We start from the raw sequence: 23000 nt of genomic DNA on the forward strand, positions 1-23000 counted from the left end.
CTCCCACTGGTTTGGCCTTCACCACAAGGTAGAGACGTGGGAGTCAAAATTCAAGGGTTTCCACATGTATTCCTCGTTCTCTATTCCACAATTCAATTGTAAACCACTTTATTTCATCCCAAATCACTCGCTTGCTAATGGGGAAAAAGAAAATTCGCCAAGCTCGGTTTCCCTATTTCCATGGAGATCTAGGGTTTCCAATTGTTTCCCAGCTAAAAATCGAATTACTTGTTCACATTTTCAATTACTTACTATAAGTAAGTTTCTGAGCTCATATATGTTGGTTGTATTCTTTTAAAGCTCATTACATTTGATCTGCACAGAGACTTTGTTTAAGCTGCGTTTGGTTATGCGAAAAAAAGAAGATGGAGTCAATTGTTGTTGGAGACATAACGTGTTTGGATCCGAAGCTATTGTAGCTCCTGGAGATGTCTCCTTTTGTTCTCAAATCCAATCCCGCATTCATGCAAAGGCTTTTCGAGCAATGGATTTCGCTTCCCGATGCTTCCAAACTGGTACTTTTGCTTATCTAGTTTCGAGCAGTGAATTTAATCAATCCATATTTTTATACTTTTCATCCATATATATTTTTATACTTATGATCACGAGCTCATTTCGTGAAAAATATTGTAAGGTTCCTTCACTAGGGTTCCTGACTTTCCCTGATTTTTTCTTTCTTTCTGGAATCATTGATGTAGAAGGTAATTTCGTACACTAACCATCGTTTCTGTGTTCAAATTCTATTTAATTTTAATTTTCAGAGCCGTCTGATTTATTTTCCATGAAAATGATGGGAAAATTAGTATTTATGATTTCTTTAATTTAATTTGTCCAGTTCCAGTAATTTATCTCACCGTATTTGTTGTCTTAGCATCTAAGAAGAGGTTTTAGCATAGATCTATGATTTGTATATTTTTATTGTGATTTGGTTGCTGTTTGGTTTCATTTTTTCTTGATGTAGATCCAGCAGCTGTAATTTTGATTTTAGCTCCCTACTTTTCGAAGTCCTCGAAAACATCGTGAACTAGGCTGCGGTTGATAATTTTCTTTTTGTTGTGTGATGGATTAAAATATAAATATGAGAGATGTAATTCATTTAGAGAAAGACTCTTCTTCTGGAGAGTGTTTATGGAATGACTCAATTCTATATTTCAAATAGCTGGGAAGATCCCCTTGTCTTGTCAGTTATCTTGTGTTTGATCTCTATTAGTTTACTAAATAGCTTTCAAATATTTGTTGACGCTGCTGCCTTGCTCATTCTGTTTTGTTCATGTTAGGAGTGCATTACTACTTGATAGTTAACGATTTAGTTTTCACTTCTTCTTTCATAAGTTTGTTTGTGCTTGTACACATGTATGTGTTTTGTGTGTGAAATACTGATGTAATATTGTCATGTCTTATGCTCAGGCAATATGAGACCCATTTTCTGTGGAAACTTTGAGTATGACGCACGCCAGTCTGATTTGGAATGTCTTTCAGAAAATTTGGGAGAGTTGAAAGAGTAGATATGAAGTCCAGTGAGTATTGTTTCTCGTTATTGGCTATTGGTTCCATGTGAGAATTGTGAGCATCATTTCCTGCTCATTTTTCTAAACTATTTTCCTCATGCTATTGGTGCTATTTAGTTGGATGCGTTGGTTATAAAGGTGTCAGAACTCGAAAGTATTTTGACCTTAAAGGTTGTTTTTATTAATTATATCACAGTTAAAATCTATTTCACATGGTTTTTAGTTTCAATGTGTAAACGAAACCAAGCTGTTTTTTTGTGCTGAACTTGAATTTTGCAAGTATAATCTTGGTACTCTATTAAAAAACTAGCTTAATTTGAATGCTTAACAGAAGGATAACACGCATTAATTGTAAATGCTTGTAAAAATTAGAATATAGAGCAATACGTATGCATATTTCACGGTGAGATAAAGTTCCTACTATAATGAAATAAAAGTATCCTACTTCAGAGCATTAAGGTGTTGGTCCCTATCATGATGGTTGCACATAGTATGACCTCATAGTACACGACTCATCAACATCAATCATCCTTCGTTGAGTTTTACTGGGGTTCCATGATGTTTAAGGAAAACTATTTTAAAAAAAACAAGCCCCCATACTCAACATTTTCTTTGGTGCAGGATTTTCTTGGGATCTAATGGAGAGCTCCTCAGAGTTTTATTTCATGCATGTGATGAGCTTCCTCTTCTTTCTTTCAAGAAGAGTCACTCTAATCCACAATGTCATGGATCATCCATCATTTTCCTCAGGGCATTTTTTGATTTCATTCCTCATGACTTTTTTCCAGCCCTCAAATTCAGACATGTTTCAAGGTAAAACATTAATGACCTCATGGTAGAGGCTGCAGAAATATGGAGAAGGCACCCTAATTCCTTGACCTACCTGAGATCCATTTTTCGATTCATGTTCCTTGACATCAATAAGATCATCACACAAGGTCTGTTACTATTTTCACTGGTCTTAGTTTATAGATTGTTGGGAGCTGACCAAAATGCAGTCCTAGGGCATCATTTTAGGTGATTTATTTTTGCTCGAGAGTAAATGCCAACTGAGATCTCAAATACCTCACTCATGTATTTATGCATTTTGGAGAGCTTAAACAACATCATTATTTGTCTATAATCTAATAGTATATTCCAACTCAAAACATTTTAGATACTGTTGAAACATCCATTCTAAAACATATTTGGTTGTGCTCGAAATTTTCTACTTGGCACTTTAACTTTGTTTTTTTCTCTTAAAATGCTTTCTGGGCTAAGATACAATTACATTTGCTCTTGACAGCGATCAGGTTGTCTTGGCATACATTAGCTGTTATGAAGAAATCATCAAAATTTCTTCCGATATGTGTTGGTGTTATTCGTTTGAAGTTACAAATTTCTATCATGAGATTGTGTTTGTCACCATTTCTTTTAGTTTCATATGATATTCATATTTTGTCTTCAATTTGAACTGGTAATAGCTATTGACAATGGCATGTGCATGGTATTTTCATACACATTGTCTGTGCTTGAGCTAGATGTTAATGTGTATAAAGTGTGAGATGTAATTATTGTAATAGGTAGCTAATGAGATAAGAAATAATATTAAGTTGACTAGTTTGACATTTTGGTCAATGTTCCTCAATTTTATCCTATGTAATATTAGCTTATGCTTTTAAAACTGGAATAGGATTGTTCACTTGAAAATCTAGGATTCTTAGTCATAGTAAGAACTTTGGTTTGCTTATCACATGTTAATTGAGTTTGTCTGGAGCATGGAGGGATGACCTTAAAATTTTCATGAATATGGTCATATAAATTTATGAAATTTATCTGGGTGATGAATAAACAAGCTTCATGTCGAAGCAACAGTTTATTCATTTTCTTATCTACTTTTGTTTAACTGGCTCAAATTATGATTGTTAATATTTTTGTCTTCCTTTATTTTTACATAAAGCAAAATGATGAAACAAATGCTATTATGAGTTTGCTACAATTAATTTTGTTCTTTATAGTGATAATTAGTGCTGGTCTTTTGAATATAGGCCATGCAGTGAAGTGATTGAAGTCTAGATTTTCTTTTTCTTTATTTGCCATCTGTGAATCTCACTGTATAAAGAAGTAAGTTTAATTTAGTTGTGCTTAGTTATGAAGAATAAAACCATGTCTGATTGTGCAGGTCATCGGTTGGTTAATGTGTTTTTAGTAAACAGGTTTGCTTATTTCTTTTTGTAGGACATTCTAGAAGTGAAAATTATGCTTAATGTAGCAGTTTTATTTGGATTTATTTGTAAAACCACATTAGTAGTGAGAAATTGGATGGATGTGGGACTTGAGATCAATTCTTATATTTGTATATGAAAAATTTGCAATTCTTTTGAATGATTTGAGAATCTAGAGCTTATTTTTATAAAGTCATTTACTAGATCTATGTTTCTTATTGCTAGGTAATTTTTCCTGCATATGCATGGTGTATTTGTATCATATTATTGCTTCTTGGGATAAATGATTCTTAATCCCTTTGTTCTTATCTTTTCAACCAAGGCTGATTAATTTCCATTTTTTATTGCATATATATGATTCTCCACTGGAATATCTAATCACTGCCTCTCTTGCCCCAAAAAAGGATTATCAAACAAACATGTATCCTTAATCGTATCCCTGCAACTAGGGGAGGTTAATGTCTGCAAGCATTAAGAAAGCAACTTGGAACCTTCAGGTTTTTCTTTTCAAAATAACTTCACATTGTATTGCAGATTGATTCCTGGAGTTTTTCAGCTACCTACGAACTCAAACTTGATGGTTGATGAAACACAACTAGAATTAGGAAGCCTCAACTCCATTGGAATTGAGAATACAAAGTTGCTGAAAAATCTGATAGAGTTTCAAAAAGTAAGTTGTCACTTGGTTTGTTGAAACATGAGTGCATGTTTGCGCATAAATATACTGGACCAAGGAAGGTGTTTTGAGAAGTTTAATGTGCATATTAGGAATGTGTTTGTTCTATATATTGCAACTAGTTTTAACTGTTACAATTATTTTCAATTATTTCTTGTGTACACGCCCGGATAGCTAGGGCATATTAGTAGAACTTTATTATGCCGTGATATTTTGTATCGACATATGATTACAATATTTTTGAAAACTTAATGTGAATATATTGTATGCAAATGGATTGCTTATATATAATATGATATATATATATATATATATATATATATATATATATATATATATAAGGCATTAAATGTGATTAGTTTGATTATTTGTCAATCTACAATATATATATATATAATTTATGAAATACAATCACGACACACGAATGTGTATCATCTTTGTTTATGACATGTGCTTCAATGACACGCAATGTAAGTCATACATGCATGTCATATATTTATGACACACAAATGTGTGTCATCTTAATTTATGACGGGGGCTTCAATAACGCTCAATGAGCGTCATAAATGCTCGTCATAAATGTGTGTCATAAATGCACATCATAAATTTATGACGCACAGTTGCACGTCATCATAAATACATGTCGGTGGCTTCAACGACAGGCAAATGTGTGTCATCCGCACCCATAGATGACGCGCAATGCGCATCATTAAAGGGGTTTTTCTACTAGTGTTAATTAGTTTTGCCAAGCATTTTATTTTTGCATTTTTATTTGTGTATAGTTTACTTGATATTTTTTTTTATTTTCAGGTTTATTTAGTGTATACCTAGAAGACATTCTGGAGAGCCATTAGTACCGATAAAATGTGAGATTGAAAGACTCTTTAGACAAAGAAGACGTTTTTAACGTGCTCGAGGAAATATGTATCAAATTGAAACCAAGAAATTGGACAAGATGACATAATTCAGAATGTCGAGGTAATAAAAAATTCTGAACCTGCTGATAGGCCTCGTGTTATTCGTTATCATTTAAATATGATGTTGAATGACTTGAATCCTGGAATTGTGGCACTCAAAATTCAAGTTGCACATTTCGAGCTTAAACCAATCATGTTCAACATGTTGAATTCCATTGGACAGTTTGGGGTTATGCCAACTGAAGATGCCATGCAGCATATTCAAAATTTTCTGGAAGTTTGTGATTCTTTCCGCCAAGAAGGAGTGCATGAGGATGTTTTGAAATTAAAGTTGTTTTCGTATTCATTGCGTGATCGAGCAAGGGCTTGGTTGAGTGGTGTTCCATCCGATTCAATGAATCATGGTATGTTCTTATAAAGAGTTTCTTATTGTGGTACAACCCACTGAACATGAATATTCAGCTAAGGAATGACATAGAATCCTTTCGCCAGGGCGACGACAAATCCATGTATAAGTGTTGGGACCTTTGCAAGAGTTTCTTTTAAAGTGTTCAAATCATGATTTTTACGATTAGACTCAAATAGTTATGTTCTATAATGGAGTCAATACACCCACGAGGATGATGATGGATGCCTCGGCAAATGGGACATTACTGGATAAATCACCTACTGAGGTGTTTGCTATCTTGGACATAATTGCTAATAATGATTATCAATTTCCTTCCTCAACGCTTAGGAGTGGGAGGAAATCATCTGGAGCATTTAAGTTAGATACCAGAATTTGGTGTTTGCTCAACTCTCAGTTATCACTAATATGCTAAAAAATTACAACGTTCCACTGATGTGAAGGAAGTGAAAACAACTAGCTTGGCATGTCTGTTATGCCAAGGTAATCATCACGAGAGTGTATGCCTGATACGCCTGACCAACCATGAGTTCATCAACTTTGTAGGATAATTACAATTTATAATACTAGTCAACCCACTCGGCAACAGAATCATAATGAGCCTCGAGGTTACCAAAAAGCTATGCCATGGTATAATACCAACAAAAGAGCTTCATCTTCAGCAAGCATAAGTTCATTGGAAGCTACAATTAAAGAGTTTATATCTACTACGAAGACAATGCTACAAGACCATTCTACTTCAATTAAGAATCAAGGAGCTTTACTTCATAGTCAAGGCGCCTTACTTCAAATCCATAACTCGTCTATGAGAGCTTTGGAAGCTCAAGTTGGTCAGATTGCTACGATATTTCAAGAGCGGTAGTAAGGACATTTTCCAAGTGATACTGAAGTCACTAAAGTGCATAGAATGGAGCATTGCAATGTGTTAACTCTTAGCAGTGGAGCACAAATCAATCAACAAGTCAAGGCTAGTAGGGCACAACATGATGACTCTACTCCCACTATTGACAAAGGTGAAGCTGAATTACACGATGATATCATTTCTGAGAAGGACAAGGAGGAGGCTTCTACTAAGGCACCAAATTCTGATGCCAAGGCAAAATCAAATCCCATTCATGCAGTTAAAGAAGCTAGACCCCTACCACTCTTCCCACAAAGATTAAAGAAGCATAATGATGAAGTTCAATTCAAGAAGTTCGTGGACATTCTTGATTAGCTCCATATCAATGTACCTCTCTTGGAAGCTATTGAACAGATATCGATATATGTGAAATTTCTTAAGGAAATCTATACCAATAAGAGGAAAGTAGATAATTATGAGACTGTTACCACAACAATAGAATTTTTTCTTCTTTGAGTAAGTTGCAACCAAAGCAAAATGATCCGGGCAGCTTCATTATTCCTTGTTCTATTGGAGCTAATTTTTTTTGAAAGGCACTATGTGATCTTGGCTCGAGTGTCAACTTAATGCCAAAATCTATATTCTTGAAGCTTAGCATAGGAGATGCAAGACCCACCTTAGTTATTTTACAACTTGCCGAAAGATCTCATGTTAAACCTGAAGGGAGAGTCGAGGATGTCATAGTAAGGGTGATAAGTTTGTGTTTCCGGTCAACTTCTTAATTATGGATTGTGAAGTTGATGCCAAGGCATCTATTATTCTGGGAAGACTTTTCCAAGCCAGTAGTCGTATTTGGATAGACTGCAAAAAAGGTGAACTTACCATGAGAGTGGCTTCAAGAATGGAAAGGTCTTTTTGAATTGAACTCAGTAATTGAAGAAGATATTTGTCAGAACAATTTTATTCAGCTAGTAGAAAAGGAATATTAGGTGGATAATGAAAGCTTAGTGGAGTATGAAAACTTCCCAATTTTGGAAGAGCAATCTATCTTACTACAAGCTAGATAAGGTATGAATTTTGAACATCTAAATTTTAATGAATTTAATCCTCCTAAGCCTTCATTATTGCATGCACCTACTTTAGAGCTTAAGAATTTGTTAAGGCATCTTAAATATGTTTATTTGGGTAGCGATAAAACTTTACCGGTGATTATTTTTGCTAACCTTACTGCTAACCAAGAGCAAAGTTTGTTATGTGTTTTGATGCATCATAAGAAAGCAATTGGTTAGACTATGATTGACTTGAAAGAATTAGTCCTACGATTTGCATGCACAAGATTCTGCTCAAAGATTGCCACGACAATTTGATAGAACCACAAAGAAGACTCAACCATGTTATGAGGAAGGTGGTATGAAAGAAATCCTCAAATGGCTTGATGCTGGAGTGATTTAACATATTCCAAATAGCTCATGGGTAAGCCCTATACAATGTGTTCCGAATAAAGGAGGCACGACGGTGGTTACCAATGAGGATAATGAGCTATTACCCACTCGCATTTTTACCAGATGGAGGATATGCATGGATTATGAAAACTCAACAAAGCTACAAAGAAGGATCATTTTTCTCTACCTTTCATTGACCAAATGTTGGATCGATTGGTCGGTAAAGCATTATATTGCTTTTTGGATAGGTACTTGGGGTACAATCAAATTGTCATCGCACCAGAGGACCACGAAAAGATTATCTTTACTTGTCCTTATGGCACTTTTGCCTTTAGGAGGATGCCTTTTGGACTCTGTAATGACCCGACAACATTTTAACATTGTATGGAGGCCATATTTTTAGACATGGTTAAGGATTTTCTAGAGATATTCGTGGATGACTTTTCTATTTCTGGAGACGATTTTAATGATGCCTCGACAATTTGACAAAAGTTCTCAAAAGACGTGAGGAGGCTGATTTGGTCTTAAATTAGGAAAAATGTCACTTCATGGTGACTGAAGGCATTGTGTTAGCCTCAAAATTTCTCACAAGGGTATTGAGGTAGATAAAGTGAAGATTGAAGTAATTGAAAAGTTGCCACCACCAACTTCGGTCAAGGGTATAAGAAGTTTTCTTGGACATGTTGGATTCTATAGAAGATTTATCAAAGACTTCTCCAAGATTTCTAAGCCCTTCCCCACATTGCTTCAACAAAACCAACCCTTTTTGTTTCACAAGTTATGCCTTGGCACATTCACTGAGCTGAAAAAATGATTAATCTTGGTACCTATTGTAGTTTCTCCCGATTGGACTTCACCATTTGAGCTGATGTGTGATACAAACGATTATGTCATAGGAGTTTGTTTTGGGGCAATGCCGAGGTAAACTTTTTCATGTTATATTCTAAGTCACACACTGAATGAAGCACAATTGAACTAAACCACAACTGATAAAGAATTACTTGCCATGGTATTTGCTTTTGATAAATTTAGACTATACCTAATAGGCACTAAAGTTATTGTTCACACTGATCATTCGACTATAAATAGTTAGTGAACAAAAATGATGCAAAGCCTAGACTTATTAGATGGATCTGACTTTTGAAAGAATTCGACTTAGAGGTGATAGATAGAAAAGAAACGAAAATGAAGTTGTTGATCACTTATCTAGGCTAGAGAACAATTATGAATGACATGACATTAATATTCAAGAGGAATTTCCTGATGATAAATTTTAAGCCACGACAATCTGTGGTACGCTGACCTTGTTAATTTTCTTGTTAGTGGAATACTACCTTTTGATTTAGACAGCTAGGGTAAAAAGAAGTTCAAGCACGTTATAAGGCACTATTTTTTGGATGAACCATATTTGTTTAAGCATTGTGTCGATCAACTCATTAGACGATCTGTACCTGAAGAAAAACAACGTAACATTCTATATCATTGTCATTTAGCCCCAAGTGGACACCATTTTGGTGGAGTAAGGACTGCTGCTAAGGTCCTACAATTAGGCTTTTATTGGCCAACTCTGTTTAGAGATGCTCAAGCATTTTAGAAATCTTGTGATCGATGCCAGCAGACTGGAAACATATCCAGACGTAATGAAATGACACTGCAAACTATTTTGGAAATAGAGCTATTTGATGTTTGGGGTATCAATTTCATGGGACCATTTCTATCTTCTGAATGAGATCTATATATCATGCTTGCTGTGGATTATGTATCAAAATGGGTGGAAGCAATAGCAACATCAAGGAATGACTTTAAAACTGTACTCAAGTTTTTGCACAAGTATATTTTCACTCGGTTTAGAGTACCTCGTGCTATCATTAGTGATGAAGGAATCCATTTTGATAAAAAGTTGATTTTCAAGGCATTAAGGAGATATGGAGTTCAACATAAGATTACCACGGCATATCATACATAGACAAATGGCCAAGCAGAGATATACAATCGAGAGATCAAGCATATTTTAGAGAAAGTGGTGAACCCAAGGTAGAAGGATTGGTCGCCAAAGTTATATGAAGCACTTTGGGCGTATAGAACAGAGTTCAAAACTCCTTTGGGAATGTCACCATTCAAGCTGTGTATGGGAAAACTTGTTATCTACCGGTTAAACTTGAACATAAGGCGTACTGAGCCATTAAGCGATTGAATTTTGATGCTCAACTAGCTGGGGAGCAGAGATTATTAGAACTTAATGAAATGGAATAGTTTATAGCACAAGCATATGAGAATGCTCGAATATACAAGGAGAAAACCAAGAAGTGGCATCAGCAAAAACTGATGCCACGACATTTTCATGTGGGCCAACAAGTATTGCTTTATAACTCTAGACTCAAACGTTTTCCTGGGAAGCTCGAATCTCGATGGTCAGGACCATTTGAGGTACATTGTGTCTATCCCCACGGAGCAGTTGACATCAATAATATAGAGGATGGGACGATCTTCAAAGTTAATGGCCAGCGTCTGAAAGCATATAATAGAGTTCCACCACCGTAAAACAAGGTAGTGTTATATCTGCATGATGCTGAAGAGTGCCTAGTTGAGAACCAAATTTTGATGCCACGACATTGAATTCCGTGACTGTGCATAAATAATAAATTTAATCTTTCCTTTATTTTTATTTTATCTTTTGTAGATAATTTTTTATTTATTTTGTAGGGACCACAGTACTACAGTCGTGCAAGGAGTGGTTACCAAGGGAGGAAAGGACAAAGCAATCAATTGGGGAAAAGATTTTTCTTGATTTATTTCTTTTTATTTTATTTTATTTCTGATTTTTACTTTTCTCTCTCCACTGTTTTGTCCCATCACCATTACTTTTACAGTTTACTTTTTTCTTTTCCCATATACACATTTACCCCCACCCACTCATTTCTTTCAACCGTCCTATCACTCATTTCATTTTTAACTTTTTATTTTTATCTCTCATTTCTTCATTTTCTTTCTTCATTTTCCCAATAGACGAAATTCTTCAAGATTTCAAAGCTCTCAAAGCTTCTTCCTATTTCATTTTTTTGTTTGAGAAATATTGAAAAAAATGGTGTGTACAAGACCCACCACAACTGAAGCTCCCATTTTTTAACAGTTCAAAAATGAGGAAGCCAAGGCACGGTTTCAAAATTTAAAAAACAAGAGAACTTTTCTTTGAGTTGGGTTTCATTTTTACCGATGAAGTCGACGGTGGTTTCGGACGTGATGGACATTGTTGTTCTGCACAAATGGAAAAAGATTGCAAGACATCTGGGTTCAGTGAATTCTTCACTGGTTAAAGGGTTTTATGCCAACATCTCTAAGCCGAACCAACACTCTATTTTTGTGTGAGGTAAGCACATCCGGTTTACACCATCTGTGATTAATATATATTTTTCATTTGTAGGGTGTTGAGGACCAACATGCCAAGTTCAAAAATGATGCTGATAGCACTACATATGATGAGATCTTGGAGGACTTTTGCTTTGTAAACACCACATGGAATGGTCACCAAACAGCCGTTATTCGGTCAACCTTAAGCATTTACAACCGCATGCCAAGCTGTGGAACCATTTTCTAAAGCACAAGCTCATGCCTACATCACAATACGATGGTATCTCTTTCTCATTTAATGCTTTTACATTCGATCATGGTATCCCGTCCTATTGATGTGGGTCAAATCATTGTTCATCAAGTGCATTAGTGTTTAGGTAAAAAGATAAGTGCTTTAGTGTTCCCCAATTTGATTACTGATTTGTGTCGTAAGAAAAAGCTAAATGATAATGCTTTTGATAAGATTTTATCTGGAGTTTCGGGCATTACTAGGGCTAGACTACCTTTGTTATTGGGGCTTAAAAACCCAAAATCTAAGGCCTCTGCTCATGAGAAGTCTATAGGTGATGAACAATCAAATGTCGAGGCAAGGATGCATGCTCTTGAAGAAGCTGTGTTGCAAACTCAGACTCACTTACATACTTTACACGGTGATATTCGTAATTTCTTTTGTTATGTTAAGCATAGAGATGCTATGGTGGAAACGATGTTTCAAGAAATCCTTCCCCACATCTAATAAAATTTTCCAGGCTTTCCAGATGAAATTATGTCAGAATTTAATGTCGAGGCATCTCCCGATCCAGAGCAAGATGAAGCTGATCCTCCAGTTGAAGAACTAACTCCTGATCCACAACATTCCGAGGCCCCGATCCATCTCTGGCACGACCTAATGGCCGACGTACCAAACCCTCGGCTGGACGATTCAATATAGCGCATTACTACTATACCTCTTCAGAGTCCAGCTCGATACCACTACGTAAGCGCACCAGACGAGTAGCTGCTATAACCTCCAAGGCAACACCACCACGCAAAATATGAGGGACCTCCACTTGCATTCATTTACATTTATTCTGCATTTCATTGCATGGCATATAGTTTTTATTTATTTTAGTTCTTTTAAGCATTGAAGATAATGTTTCCCTTCAGTTTGGGGGAGGTAGTGTTCTCGGTAGAGTATATGCATGATATCATTAGCATAACATTTTGCCATGGCATCAGTAAATAGTATGACAGTTATATAGAATGTTTTGAGGATACTCGATGATGATGAAATTGGTAGGCTATAAATTAAATATAAATGACTATTGAGAATGATAGAACTAACTCTAGGGCTTGATGCTTTGTGAATTATTTTTACATGATTTGTATGTTCTCTATACTTATGAAATTTAGAAAATTTTTCTGAAGGAACACTAGTTAGTTTTGGCATTGAAATATAGTATTGTGCTTAAAAGATAAATAAAAACAACTCCTGTATATCTGAGACTGTGAATAAATGCTTAGGCATAGTTGTACAGGGACACTCCTCTTTGCCGTGGCATTGCCTGGAACTCTCTTTAATAAAATGGATCCATGAGCATAAGAGTGAATGAAAGTAGTCATGAGATGACAATAAATTAACTAGCTCGGGGTGGAAGGTATGCTCCCTTTCACCTAGAGTGTGGAGAGTAGGTGTGATGAGCTGACTCCCTTCGTAGCAGTATTGGTAAAAAAAGTTCATTAAATAGGGAGAAAAAATGTTCTTAATGAATGAGTAAATGCCTTGGCATAAACTAGGGGACTTGATTAGAAATCGTCTAAAATTGCTAGGTATAGATTGGATACAATCACGCACACACACTACCACAAAGGATTTGACCTAGGGAAAAGTACTTGAATTCTTGATATATCTAGCATGTTGAAGGTAATTTTTCTGAGGGTTGAAATAGAATTTTTGTCCTACTGTCCTATTGTTGAAAATTACCATGACATTCTCCTTATGTAATTAATATCCATTGCTTGAGGACAAGCAATATCTTAAGTTTGTGGGTGTGATAACTTCCTAAAAATTCTACTTTTAAGGCCTTTTTCACTTAAGTTATTGTCTGTTTAAAAGATCATTTTAGGATCATGTATTGCATATAGTTGTATTTATGGTGGTACTGTTATTTTATCTCTTAAGGTTGTTGTATGAGAGAAAGTGCAGGTTGGTTGTGGTGTGCAAAAATAGCAAGCAAAAGGTTGCACGGGGAAGTAATGCCCTCATCACACGTTGCTGAAGCAGATTAAAATGCCTTGGCATTTCTAATGCAGAAAATGACAAAACAATATTTATGTACAAGGTCAGCTGACATTGCACGTGAATGATGGTTGTAACCGCCTATGGGGGACCACTACCACTGATGATAAGGTTCACACCCAAGGTGTGAGTCTAGGGGTATGAGGGGTATTTTGTACCCAACAACCTCATCATTATCCTAGATATTTTTATTATATATTACACCTCATAAGGGAGAGAAAGAGGATATAGATAGAGAGGGGGGAAGATTTTCAACAACATTTTCTTATCTTTTTCACCGTTTCCCTTTATTCTTCCTTAAGTGGTGTTCCTCCATTGATAAGCTACAAGGAGTGGCAAGTTAGGCGTCGAGAGGAGCTAGTGAGCTAAGGCGATTCGTGGTGGTCGAGGAGAGCTCCAGTGGCGCGCGTCAAAGGCTTCTTATCCCTTCCCTTTGCTACTATTTTTCTATTTATTATTGGGTTGTTGGAACGAATATTTCATGGCTTGTTCTGTGGATATTTCCAACCCTACCACGAACTAACCTTATTTGGTGGGGTTATTTTGATGGATGTTTAAACTTTATTTTATTGGTAGCTTTATGCTTATCTTTGGTATTTTCTTGCTTTTCTTATGTATGCTTCATCATCTAAGCTTGTAAGAGGCATGAGAGTGTCCATTTCTTAGATGAAGGTCAGGTGTTCGAAACCTAGCTAAAAATACTTGTATTAGAGAGAAACACAAGACAAGATCCGCATAAGCAATGGGCTATAGTATTTTTATAAGCTTTAAACCATCCTAGTGATACTATATCCTAATCCCTTAGTACTTAAGACAGATTAAGATAGGATTTCAACAACTAAAAAGGGTAGTTTTTATCAATAGTGTAGGCTGCCATAGCTGAGATTGAGAGGAGATGTTATGGCATTCTATTCTGTTAGGTTCCTTTGACTAGAGATAGTGGGAGCAGTTTTACCAAACCCTATTGAGCAAGTGAAGTTTAGATAGATTAAATATGCCTGAGTGATAATTTTTGCATCCTTAAATCAATCCCTACCATTCATTCCAGTGGAAGCTTATCGTGTGAGGATTATCAACTTATCATTTATTTGTTGTTTTCACTGTTTTTCTTTGCCTTGACATTTCATCAATTTCAATATTAAAAATTTGTTCTTGCCACTGCATTTCCATTTGCTACACCATCAGACCATAAATCCATATCCACCAACATATACTTTCCATTGCTGTGACATTGTACATATCAACACTAACTATACTTAGATAGAGTAGTGCTTTCTTTGGTTAGACTTTTGTAATTTCAACCAATCCCTGTGGATACAGTACTCACACATTACTTTATTACTTGAGTGATTGTGTATACTAGAACATTATTTTCGTATAATTTTATAGTACTCACAACACGCAACAATTTGAGATGTTTATATTTTGATTTTACAAAATCAATAAAGGTACATCAATTATCTAATGGTATGTCAATGTCGCATATAGCTCGATTCACCATTACACATGAAATTTTGTGCTATGGCAATTTTTGCTTGGCTGTCACAATATATGCATATTGTGGGCACAGTTTTAAGCCATTTTGAATATCCTCCAGAAAGTTCTGAAGCCATTCTAGTTCTTCTCTAGATTTGTCTAGAGTTACAAACTTAGATTGAACTAATTATAATCATTTGTCTTAAGGATTTCCAAGACACAACTGTTCATAAAGTGAATACATATCCATATGTACTCCTGGTATCTCAAATCTTAGATATCCGACTAGCATTGGAGTATCCTTCTAAGATAACATGATCTATAGAATAATGTAAATTGTAATCTTGAGTATACCTAAGATATCTCAGTATCCTTGTTTTCACTTTCCAGTAACTTTCACTTGGATTGCTCGTAAATCTACTTAGACTGTACACAATATCAGTGATGTTGGTCTTGTATAATTAGTGATGTCTATTGGAATCATGGCTATACCAGAATCATCTCTGCTAAATTTATCACGGATCGTGTCCAAATAGTGTGATTGTGTTAGTATAAGGCCTTCATTTGACCTTTTAATTTGGATGCCCAAAATTGTATCATCTAGTCTTATATCTTTCATGTAAAATCTTGAATTTAATATGTCTTGGTACATTTTACTATCTCATTGTTACTTCCAACAATGAGTGTGTCATCAACATACAAACATAGAATAACATATCCAATTTATGTTGTTTTGACATATACACACTTGTCACACTCATTTATCTTAAAGTTATTTTGTCATCATGAAACTATTAAACTTCACATTCCATTATTTTGGTGATTGTTTATGTCCATACAAAGACTTCACTAACCTACATAATTTCATTTCTTGAGCTAGAACTACATGACCCTCAGGTTGTTCCATGTAAATTTCTTCATCAATGTCCCGATTTAGGAAACTTTTTTTAACATCCATTTGATGTACTTCTAGATTTCGCAAAGCAAAATTTCTAGTAGTATTCTTATTGATGTTATCCTTGATACATGAGAGTATGTATCAAAGTAGTAAAGGCATTCCTTTTGTCGGTATCTTTTTATTACTAATCTAGCCTTGTACTTATCAATTGTTCTATCTGCTTTCATTTTCAATTTGCAAATCCATTTAGAATTTAGTGGTTTAATCCCCAGAGGAAGATCTATTAATTTCCACGTATGGTTCCATATGATATAATTTATTTTGTTCTTAATGGCTTCTTTCCATAAGGCACCTTCAGAGGACCGTATAGCTTCACTATATATTTGAGGTTGAACCTCCAACATAAAGGTTAGGAAGTATGATCCCAAGTATTTTTCAATCCTTGCTCGTTTACTCTTTCTTGGCTTTATTTTAGCTTCAACCCCTTGTTGATCATTTAGACTATTCTCATTGTTAGTCACTAAAGTTCGTTTTAAACTTTGATCAACCTCCTTAGATTTATAAGGGAAAATATTTTCAAAGAATGATGCATTCTTTGATTCCATTGTTGTGTCATTGTGAATCTCGAGATTATTTGATTCATACACAAGAAATTGATATGAATTGTTCTTTTCTGCATAGACAATGAAATTATAACCCACAGTTTTATGACCTATTTTCATTTTCTTTGGAATGGGGGCCATTACCTTGGCAAGACACCTATATTTTCAGATATTTGTAGGAATATTTCTGACCTTTCCATAATTCGTATGATGTCTTGTATTTTTCCTTTCGAGTACCTTGTTTAAAAGGTAATTAGTTGAAAAAATAGCTTCCCCCACATGTTCTGTGACAACCCAGAATTTCCTAGCAAGACATTCATCATTATTTTTTAGAGTCTTATTTTTTCAGTCGACTACTCCATTTAATTGAGGAGAATAAGGTGGTGTTACTTCGTGAATAATTCTATATTGTGAATATAATTCACTGAATGGTTCAACATATTCACCACCATGATCACTTCTTACCATCTTAATCATTTTATCAAGTTGGTTTTTAACTTCCTTTTATAGAGTATAAAGTTCTCTATAGCTTCATATTTTCTCTTAAGCAAACATACATAGCAATACTTTGCGCTATCTTCAATGAAAGTAATAAAATATTTATTCACTTCTGTTGTTTGGAAAAATCACTGTTAACTAAATTAAGCAATTCAATATTTCTTTCAATAGATTGAAAATAAACCTTGTTAATTTTGGCTCAAAACATGTTTCACATTTATGATTATACTTAATATAAAACGAATAAATGTGTTCAAAGTTAATTAAACTCCGTAGAGCATCATAAATAACAAGCCCAAGCCTACCACGATATAAATTTAATAACTCAAACAAATAAATGGATAAAGAAACTTTATTTTTATTCATGATTTTGGCTTTCACAAAGACATCATTGAGTTTTTATGTCATTCAATACATTTCATCTATCCACAAACATTCCCCCTTTAGACAAAATCAACTTTTGAGATTCAAACATTCTAAAGTCGTGAACACATAGAAGTGTTCCAGAAACAAGGTTTTTTCGTATGTATGGTACATATAACACATTCTGCAGCTTGAGTTATTTGCCAGAAGTCATCTTCAAGACTACAATACCCTTGCCCTTGATTTCGAAAGTTAAGACATTGCCCATGTAGAGCTTATCTCCATTATCGCAAGGTGTCAATTCAGAGAAAGATTATTTATCGCAACAAATATGATGTGTTGCTCCAATATCGAGCCACCAATATCTCAGATTAGATTCAACCAGGTTGACTTCATATATCACAATACATATATCTATATCCTCTACATCGTTTGTCATTTTTCCACAACACTAGCTTGGAATCTATTCTTCTTGGAAATTCCACCTTTAGATCAAATCTTTGACCAATTTTTAGGTTATTTTCCCTTCTTGAAGTCCTTGACTTCAATCATGTTTCCTTAGCCTCTTCTTTGTTTAGCTTTTTGCCATTAACCTTGTTGTATTCTTCTATTCGAAGCATGACAACCAGCTTTTCCGTGTTCATTTCCTTCTTTTTATGCTTTGTTTAATTCTTGAAGTCACTCCATCCAAGATATAATTTTTCAATAATGGCAGCTATATGGAAGGATTCACATATGACCATTTTTTAGCAAGAATTCATTAATCAATAATTGGAGTTCCTCCACTTGTTTTATGATTGGTTTAAAGTCAACCAATGTAAAATTCAAGAACTTGGCAACTAATTTTTTTTTTATCTCTAGCACCTTTAGCTTTGTATTTGTCGTCCAATTCCTCTCACAATTTCTTTTTTGTTTCATAACCAACATATAACATATACAATGAATCGTTATAGACAATTCAATATTAAATTCTAGCATATATAATAGTCGACTTCCAAGCATCAGTAATATTATAAGCAGTCACTACAAGAAAATATACCTTTAATGACACACGAACTATGACACACGCTAATTAATGACTTGCAAAACATGTGTGTCATAAAATAAATGTCATGTTTTTTAAAATCTGAACGATTTATGACTTACAATAATGTGTATCATATTTAATAGTCATAATCCATAAAATTTGCAAAAACACGAAGTATACTTTTTAATTGTGTCATCTTTAGGAGTCGTATTCTAATTTCCCCCATTATTTTCATCATTTCCCACTTCTTCGCCCACCTAATGTTTTCCACTCCTTTCATTCTCTCCTTTTCTCTCATGCTTTTCATCTCGATTTTCTTCTTCTTGTTAGGCCCGAGTTTGAATCCCCAGCCTCTGTCGCCCATTTCCGCCTCCGATGAACTCGACGATCTTTGTCTCTTCCACCGCGCCATCGTCTCTCCCTCCGCCTCGTCCCACCTCTCCTCCTCCTCCCCTAAAATTGCTTTCTTTTCTTGACCAACGCCGACCTCCATTTCCATCTCATGTTCCCGGCTATTTCTCAGTCTCACTCTTTTTACAAATCTGATTATTTTTTGCGTTGATTTATGTTTGTAATGCATCTATTCTTTTAATGTTAGTTGAAGTTTTTTTTTCTAATCATTAGAAGAAAATTGGAGATTTGACTTTTGGGTTTCGTGTAGAGTTATGAGATATCTAAGCTCGAGGCTTGATGGCTTTTATGACGTATTCTCCAGCTGCATTTACTGGAACTTCAGCTTCCAATCTTCTTCGAAGCTCCAGTAATGGCGTCAGTGGTATCCCTCTTGAAACCCTAGGGACACCATGATTTGATGTGTCAAAAAAGGGTGTAACTGTAGTTGCAAAGCTGAGGAAAGTGAAGCATGAATATCTGTGGCCTGCAGATCCGGATCCAAATGTGAAAGGCGGAGTCCTAAGTCATCTTTTCTATTTTAATCCTTTGAAAGATAAGCAAACGCCTGTTACTTTGGATTTAGAGAAGCCCCTTGTAAATTTTGAGAAGAAGATGACTGATGTAGTTCCTTATTTCTAGTAACTTTTGGTTTTTCTGATCATAACAAGCCCGTGGTTGCTTCAAATTTTGTGTTTGTTTATATGCAGGTGAGGAGGATGTAAAATGAAACTGGATTGGACTTCAGTGATCAAATTATTTTGTTGGAGAATAAATATCAACAGGTATAATTATTTTGTTTGAGACAATCTGTGAGTACTTTAGTTGTTTCCATGAAGTAATATAATTTCTAGTTATACATTTATATGTTCCTCTGAGTGGATACATATTCAACCTGTTAATGAGAGTGAAGTTGAGTATGGAATATGTTTTCGTGTGCTCAATTTAATTATACCAAAACTGAAAATTAGGCCAGGAAGTTATATTTAATATTGGCTGATAAAATGTTTTCGATGTTGCATTTTCTATGTCATTTATTTGTTATTTAGAATTTTATTGTAGTTCTTGATTTTATTTTTGGATTCATTCTCTTATTGCAGTGGATTATCAATAGTAGAACATTTATATGCTTGCTTGAAATTTTGTGGTGTTAAACTCCAAAATCTATGATTCTTCTTTAAGTCTGATGTAAGCTTGACACCTTAATAAGGGATGAGCTTAATTAAATGTTTCATAAAAGGCTTGCACATCATTTAATATTGATGTGCTATGAAAGATATTGATGTTTCACCATGTTTATGGTTTTCGATTAACTCTTATAATCCTTTCTATTATTTATTTCAGGCCATGAAGGACTTATACACACATCTAACCCCTATACAACGTGTGAACATTGCCCGACACCCTAACAGACCTACATTCCTTTATCATGTATTTAGCATTACTGATAAGGTTTGGTGGTTGCATGACCTTTAACTCGGATATTAAATTCTGCATATTTTCGTCAACATTATCTTTAACACCCAGTGTGTGGAGGGTGAAGAATTGTTCTAATAAATGTTTTGTATATTATCCTATGTCTAGTTTGTGGAACTTCATGGAGATCGATTGGGGTATGACAATCCAGCTATTGTTACTGGTATAGGAACCATAGATGGTTGGTGATACATGTTTATTGGTTAGCAAAAGGGTAGAAACACTTTTATCTGCATATTCGGCGTAACTTTGGAATGCCAACTCCCCATGGGTAAGTATATGAAACTTGCATGTTGAATTTTACCTTTCAAAGAGATAATCTGTCACTCTTAACTGATATTTAGGAAATTCTTACAGTTACAGGAAGACTCTGCGCATGATGTATTATCCAGATCATCATGGTTTTCCTATAGTTACTTTTATTGACACTCCTGGGCGTATGCTGACCTAAAATCTCAGGAGTTGGGTCAAGTATGAGGACTATTGTATTATGAAGCATAACATATCTACTTTTAATGTTAGTACAATTGGTTTTTATGCGTTACATTCATGTAGGGTGAAGCTATTACCCATAATTTGGGGAAGGTGGCTCTGGCGGTGCCTTGGCCACTGGCTGTGCTAATAAATTGTTGATGTTTGAAAATGCAGTCTTTTATGTTGCCAGTTATTGAGATGTCGTATACTATTTTTATTGAATGTCGTTTAAGCCTGTACAACCTACCTTTTTGATCCCATACAATATATGATATTGCAATTGGTTAAAACCTTATTTTTCCTCGTTGTACCTGGTAAGATTGTATATTACTCCTTGTAAATGTTAATCTTTTTTAGATGGCATTTCTAATTGTGCTGATATTTCATTTCTTTCCTATTTCTTTAAATGGTATAGTCCAAAAGCATGTGCTACAATTTTGTGGAAGACTGCCAAAGCTTCTCCAAAGGTTCGAAATAAATTATTGGTTTTAGGCTTATTTTTTAGTAATTTTCATTTTCTTATTAGTATTTAAGGTTCCAGTTGTAGCTCCTTTCAAAACAACATTTAAAATAAGTGCTATTCTTTATCTAAAATAGTTGTTATTATTCTCAATTACTGCTTAGCTACAGTATCAATGTTCTCTTTCCTAAACAAATGTTCTCGGTGTTGTAGATATGCAACATGTGTAATATCTATAAGTGCCTTTTTTGCAACAAGTCTTTGGTAAGTATTTAAATGTGGTATGACTGGAATTTGTGTTTGGTGTGGTGTAGTGTTTTCCTTATTATGGTGTGGTTTGTGTTGTGTAATGAGTTACTTATGTGGTTTGTGTTGCATAAAGTTGCCTTCACTGCATAATGAAGTTTCTTAATTAAACCAGATCCTAATTTATTGAATTACTGCCATTTTTCTTATTATGTGTTTTCATATCTTAACGCCTTGCCCTGAAATACTGGTTCTGAAAGCACTAATTTGTTTTTCTTATACTTTTAATAAAAATTAAATTTTAATTGCATTTAAGCTGTTGAGTTGCAAAAGGTTTATGCTGTAGGCTACAAATTGCTTATACGATATGGAGCTTATTATGTACTGGTTGTGCAAAATTTTGACATCTTTGTTTTATTTTGCTTACCTTTTGTTGATATTGTTTTTGCATATTCTAAGCAACCATATATTTTTGTCAATAAAGGTTTGGCAACACTTCATATTTGCACATATCTGTGGCTTTTATCCAGATGCTCAAAGCTCTAAGTATGTGGAAACAAAGTGCATTATTTGATTACATCCAACAAAATCACTTTATAATTGTAATGACTGGCTATTTATGTTTGCAATATTACAGTGCTAGTGGCAACATTTTTCATGGGTGTCATGTGTATATATTGTATGCAAATGGATTGATTATATATAATAGGATATATATATTTAGTATTTTGAGGCATTAAATGTGATTTAGTTTGATTATTTGCCAATCTACAATATATATATATATATATATTTACGAAATACAATCACGACACATGAATGTGTGTCATTAATTTATGATACACAAATGTGTGTCATCTTTATTTATGACGGGGGCTTCAATGACGTTCATTGCGCGTCATAAATGAGCGTCATAAATGTGTGTCATATGCGCGTCATAGATTTATGACACACAATTGCGTGTCATCTAAGATTCATGTCGGTGGCTTCAACGATAGGCATTTGTGTGTCATCCGCACCCATAGATGACGCGCAATGATCGTCATTAAAGGGGTTTTTTTCTAGTAGTGAGTAATATTGCCTACCTCACCTTCTTATTTTCCCTCATTAAAGAAAAGAGCATCTCCATTCAAGAACTTAGGGATGTTCATCTGGTCAGATAAAAATATTTCTATTTCCACATATAGAAATTCCCATTGTAGAATTTCATTAACTTCTCGTTGTGGTTAATTACCACTGTCGCTTTACTTGTATTCTGAACTCGAGCCATCATTATAGTCTCTAAGTTGGGTAAATCGGTAGAGTTTAATGTCTCCATTTTTTATAAAAAAAACATAACCCGAATTAGAAATAATTCCAATAAATAGAAATTTAGAAAAAAATTATTTTAGATTTTGTTATCAGAGAGAAAAAATATTATTAAACAAAATCATTAACTAGTTACTTTCATGACAATTCTATTATACTAAT

General features: G+C 34.6%; 1 long non-coding RNA gene across 1 annotated transcript; it reads left to right on the top strand.

Moving 5' to 3' along the window:
• Nucleotides 1-19647: 19647 nt before the first annotated feature.
• Nucleotides 19648-20489, top strand: LOC120159014. Its single transcript, XR_005519309.1, has 3 exons — nucleotides 19648-19659; nucleotides 20219-20326; nucleotides 20459-20489. It is a non-coding gene; the product is annotated as an uncharacterized LOC120159014 (long non-coding RNA).
• Nucleotides 20490-23000: the final 2511 nt, after the last annotated feature.

The sequence above is a fragment of the Hibiscus syriacus genome, unplaced genomic scaffold (genome assembly GCF_006381635.1).
Source record: "Hibiscus syriacus cultivar Baekdansim isolate YM2019G1 unplaced genomic scaffold, ASM638163v2 tig00111338_pilon, whole genome shotgun sequence".
NCBI classification, from domain to species: domain Eukaryota; kingdom Viridiplantae; phylum Streptophyta; class Magnoliopsida; order Malvales; family Malvaceae; genus Hibiscus; species Hibiscus syriacus.